Raw genomic sequence first — 5,989 nt, 5'->3', positions numbered from 1 at the left:
GACATTAAATAAGAGGCATTACCATTTACTCTATTGCTGTACCCTAAAGGACCATCAAACCTTTCCATGTGACTTTTGGTTGCAACCTTACATATGTGTTATCTCCCCCATCAGAATGTGAGCTTCTTGGGGGGGGGGCAGAGCAGAGCCAAGATGGTGGAGTAAAAGCAGGAACTTCCTTGAGCTCCCACTCCAGTCACCTCCAATACCTGTAAAAAAATGACCATAAACAAGTTTTAGAGCTATAGAACCCACAAAGTGACAGAGAGAAACAAATCTCCTGCTGAAGGAAGCCTGAAGGCAAGCCAACAGGAACGATCTATCACACTGAGCTGGGAGTTGAGTGCAGTCCCATGTGAGCTGTGCAGGCCCAGATTCGCAGCCTAGACCAGCCAGAGCAGACTTCAGGACAGTGAATCACTGGCAGCTGTGGTGGCTTCCAGACTTCTCAACACATAAACACCAAAGAGAAAGTAAAAGGTCAGTAGGAAAATCTGTTGTAATTGGGTGAGAGAAGAGCATAGTCTAGCCCCTGCTCCTTGGATGGCAGAAGTGTCAGTGGCGAGGCCGCTGCAGCTGCTGCCACATGGCTGCCTCCAGAGCTCCGGCAGATCATAGGGGAATCAAGTGACCATTCAGAGGGTAATTGCTTTTGCTTTGACCTTCTTGGATCTGTTGCCCTGGGGTGAGGAGCACTAGTGTGCATGCAGAGCTTGTGGCAGCTGTAGAGAGGGTGTCCCCCTCATAGCTCTGACAACAGATGTGCAAAACCCCAGAAACTGGGGACACAGCTCTCTCCACTCTGGAAGCAGAGTTCTACCATGGCAAACAACTCAAAAGTCAAGTAATTGGCTGCCAAGATGAGTAAACAGAGGAAACCCAATCAGACCATAGAATTTTTTTTTTTTTGGAGACAAAGAGGATCAAAACATGCAATCAGAAGAAGACAACAAAGTCAACACTCACTCCTGCATCAAAAGCCTCTAAGAAAAATATGAACTGTTTGCAGGCCATGGAGGAGCTCAAGAAGGATTTTGAAAGTCAAGTAAGAGAAGTGGAGGAAAAACTAGGAGGACAAATGAAAATGATGCAAGAAAATCATGAAAAGTGAGTCAACAGCCTGGTAAAGGAGACCCCCAAAATAGTGAAGAAAATAACACCTTAAAAATAGACTAACTTAAATGGCAAAAGAGGCCCAAAAAGTCAATGAGGAGAAGAATGCCTTAAAAAGCCAAATTGGCCAGATGGAAAATGAATTCCAAAAACTCACTGAAGAGAATTATTCCTTCAAAATTAGATTGGAGCAACTAGAAGCTAATGACTTCACGAGGAACTAACATACCATAAAAGAGATTCAAATAAATGAAAAAATAGAAGGCAATGTGAAATATCTCACTGGAAAAAAACACTGACCTGGAAAATAGATCCAGGAGAGATAATTCAAAAATTATTGGACTACCTGAAATCCATGATCAAAAAAGAACCTAGAAATCATACTTCAAGAAATTCTCAAGGATAATTATGCTGATATTCTAGAACCAGAGGGCAAAATAGAAATTGAAAGAATTAATGGATTGTCTCTTGAAAAAGATCCCAAAAGGAAATCTCCTAGGATTTTATAGCCAAATTCCAGAGCTCCCAGGTCAAGGAAAAAATATGACAAGCAGTCAGGAAGAAACAATTTGAGTATTGTGGAAACATAATCAGGATTAACACAAGATCTACCAGCTTCTACGTTTAGGGATCAAAGGGCTTGGAATATAAAATTCTGGAGGTCAAAGGAGCTAGGATTAAAACCAAGACTCACTTACCCATCAAAACTGAGTATAATTCTTCAGTGGAAAATATGGTCATTCAATGAAATAGAAGAATTTCAAACATTCTTGATGAAAAAACTAGAGCTGAACAGAAAATTTGACTTTCAAATACAAGAAGCAAGAGAATCATGAGAAAGTAAACAGGAAAAAGACATCATAAGGAACTTATTAACATTGAACTATTTACATTCCTAAATGGAAAAATGATAATTGTAACTCATGAGACTTTTCTCAGTATAAGAATATATATGCATACATACATATATACGTATGTATGAGGGTGTATGTGTGTATAAATATATATGTGTGTGTGTACATGTATGCATAGACAGAGGGCCTAGGATGAGTTAAATATGAAGGGATGATATCTAAAAAATAAAATTAAGAGTTGAGAGAGAGGAATATATTGGGAGAAGGAGAAAGGGAGAGATAGAATAGGGTAAATTATCTTGTATAAAAGAGACAAGACAAAACTGTTACTATGGAAGGGAAGAGCAGGAAGGTGAAAGGGAAGGAGTTGACCTTACTCTCATTGAATTTAGCTTAAGGAGGGAATAACATACACACTCAATTGGGTATCTTACCCTAAAGGAAGGTAGGGGGAAAGGGGATAAGAGGGGGGATGATAGAAGGGAGGTTAGATTGGGGGAGAGGGTAGTTAGAAGGAAACACTTTTGAAAATGGACAGGGTCAAAGGAGAAAATAGAATAAGTGAGGGGCAGGATAGGATGGAAGGAAATATAGTTAGTCTTTCACAATATAACTACTATGGAAATGACTTGCATAACTACACATGTATAACCTGTATTAAATGGCTTGTCTTCCCAGTGGGGGTGGGTGAGGATGGAAGAAGGGAAAGAATCTGGAAATCAAATTTTTAAAAACAAATGTTAAAAAAATTGTTTTTTAATGCAACTGGGAAATAAGACATACAAACACTGGGGTATAGAAATCCATCTTGCCCTACAAGAAAGTTAGGAGGAGGAAGAGGGAGGATACAAGAGATAACAGATTGGGGAAAGGGGTATTCACTAGGCTAGCTATTTTGGGGTGGGGGTAGGGGAGAGATAGGGAGAAAATTTGTAACTCAAAATCTTGTGGAAATAAATGTTGAAAACTAAAAATAAATAAATATAATAAAAAAGAATGTGAGCTTTTTGAAAGCTAACTTTTCTTTTTTCTATTTTTCTAATACTAGACTTTTCTGTTTTTCTCTTTGTATCCTAGTTCTTAGCACAGTGCTTTGTTCATAACAAGCATTTTCATTCATTCACTCAATGTTAAAATCATCAAAGATGCAAGATACAGTATGGTGTGTAGAACATTATTACATTCAAAGGGGGCAAAAAATAAAATGACAACATAGTTTTGATCTGAAAGAGGCTGATAACCTAAAGAAAGACACAATGAACCTAAAGAGATTTATATTTTATTATCAATGAATACTCATCACACCAGCACTTAAGGGACATGAGCCCAGACTTAAACTACACACAGAAGACAGCACTAGAGTAAAAACTACTTGTGCAATGCCAGCGTTAAGATGAGACAAGCACTGGAGTTAATTGAATGATAGTTGCCCTGTCATAGTTGGTGACTGAAATTATTTAACTAAGATAACTTTCTTATAAAATCCCTTTTTCTCTCAAGTACTTTGACATAACATAGAGTGAAGTCCAGACCCAAGGCTCATAAATTATTTTGGGGGAAAAACAAATTAAAAAAACATTAAAACTTTTTAATATAGTGTTTCCATTTGTTTCCAACAATGTCCATTCTGCAGGATGATCTCCACTGAAAAGTCATCTTAAAGGAGCCCAAATAAGTGGGTGTTACTCATGCGTTTTGATAATATGTATGTGATATAATAATATGACCCTTGAAAGGAGATTTCAAATGAAGGTAAAATGTTGAAATTAAACAGTACACACACATAGAGAGAGATAAACATACATATTATGACACTTTTGTTTCCCTGATGTACTTGTGAATTTTATAATTTATGTTAAAGTCCTTAGAAGTGAAGACAAAGAGATAGTGCCTTACTGCCTAAATAATTATGATTTAAGAAAATTCAAAGTAGAGACTGGAAAGTAAGAAAGGAGATTTTAAAACAGAAAGATGGGAATATTAAGTCACTGTGGGCATCATCTTCCCTTATAGATGTTTCATGCTTAACATGCATGTGGGAATATAAACTCACAGAAGAGAAGTGAGCTACTCTTTCTGCCCTATTCCCTCTAGCCCTAAATTATAACATCCCCCTCTCCACTGTAAAAAAGCATATATGCTGGAAGAGGGTCAAAGACAGCCATGTCTCCCTGTAATAAAGGTCCAGTTGGCAATGGAGTATATATATCCTTGATACATTGCTAAATCGAAATCAACCATAGGTGAGAGGAGGGGAAGGGGAGAAAATATTTCAGTTTAGTTTGGAGATGGGAGTGACTGAACACCCCACTTACCTTGGGAAAAGCCAAACTTGGTAGAGAAAAGAGGAATGATGTTCATACCTGGCAGGAGCCCCATTTTGCAGGGGCTGTAATTGACTCTGTGTTTGCTTCCTGACTCTGAGGCAGATAACATCTTTCCTCAAACTTAAACATGAGGCTTCATTGTGTTTCAATGGTGATAGGAGTCAGCAACTGACTCTTCTCATAAGAAGCAGAGGCAGCTAGATAGTACAGTGGATAGAGCTTTGGATCCATAGCCATTAAAACCTGAATTTAAATCTAGCCTCTCACCACTTACACACACCCTAGGCAAGTCACTTAAATTATGTCTATCATAGTTTCCTAAAACTGTAAAACAGGGGTGATAATATCATCCACCTCCCAGGCTGTTGCAAGGATCAAATGGTATAATAATTATGAAGCTAAATTAGCACATTTACTGGCATAAAATAAACACTTAAATGCTTGTTCCTTCCCCCCTCTTTTTACCCCCTTTCACATAAATCACAGAATCCTAGTAATGGCAGGGAACTCAGCGGCCATCTTATCAAACCCAAATACAAAAGGAATACCCATTATAACATACCCTGCAAATATAGATCAAGGAGAGAAGATTTAAGCATTCCTCATATGCCAAGATGTTTTTCAAATCCTCCCCAGGACTTTTCTCAAGGCAGTCTTAATTTCCTTATTGCGGAAGCTATAGATCATGGGATTGAAGAGTGGAGTGGCAACTGAGTAGAACAAAGTGATGAATTTCTGCATCTCAGGTTGGCTGGCTGACCCGGGGCTCACATACATTATCATGATTGAGCCATAGAAGAGGGAGACCACAGCTAGATGGGAAGCACATGTAGAGAAGGCTTTCTGTCTTCCTGAGCCCTTTGGCACTCGGAGCACAGCTCTTAGCACCTGGGTGTAGGACCCAAGGATGTAAATTAAGGTGATAAAGGTAATAAGGGTACTGACAGCACCGCAGGTTAGAGTAGTTTTGGGGACAGGTGTGCATGATAAGGCTAGCATTGCCCCTAGATCACATAAGTAGTGGTCAATGATATTGGGACCACAGAAGGGCACCTGGGAGAGGAGAGTGACAGGGGTCAGTAACCAAAGGAAGCCACCCACCCAGCATGCAGACACCAGAATGGCACAGAGCTTTCCAGTCATAATGGTGGGATAGTGGAGTGGGTAGCAGATTGCAACATGCCGATCAAATGCCATGAGGGCCAGGAAGAAGAGTTCTGTTGCACATAGAGAAAAAATATGTAGAATTGGAGGATGCAGCCATTGTAGGAGATGGTCTTGGTCTTGGAGAGGAGGTTGGCTAGCATGTTGGGCACATTGGAGTTGATGTAGCAGATCTCAAGGAAGGAAAAGTTGGCCAGTAAGATATACATGGGAGTGTGGAGCTGCTGGTCCCACCACACAGCACAGACAATTGTCCCATTACCCAACAGAGTCAGTGCATACATAATGGAGAACAACACAAAGAGAAAGATTTCTATTTCTTGGCTGCATGAAAAGCCCAGTAGAATGAACTCGCTTACAGTCCCAGAGATGTTATGAATGCCTAAGGTGGTCATTTCTTCATCACCTTTGAAATGGACATAGATTTTATTTGATTGTCTTTATTATTCATATATATATATGTCAGTCTATATCTATCTATCTATCTATCTATCTATCTATCTATCTATCTATCTATCTATCTATCTATCT

At 39.2% G+C, this 5,989-nt stretch overlaps 1 pseudogene; it reads right to left on the bottom strand.

Annotated features, from left to right (window-relative positions):
- Positions 1–4,915: 4,915 nt before the first annotated feature.
- Positions 4,916–5,910, bottom strand: LOC138168439 (olfactory receptor 11G2-like; annotated as a pseudogene).
- Between the last annotated feature and the right edge of the window lie 79 nt (positions 5,911–5,989).

This window comes from Petaurus breviceps, unplaced genomic scaffold (genome assembly GCF_028583685.1).
Source record: "Petaurus breviceps papuanus isolate PSGF00001 unplaced genomic scaffold, PetGlider_PUasm1.0 37, whole genome shotgun sequence".
In the NCBI taxonomy this organism is placed as follows: Eukaryota; Metazoa; Chordata; class Mammalia; order Diprotodontia; family Petauridae; genus Petaurus; species Petaurus breviceps.
The sequence above is the reverse complement of the archived record's forward strand: the minus strand, read 5'-3'. Positions and strand labels throughout refer to the sequence as shown.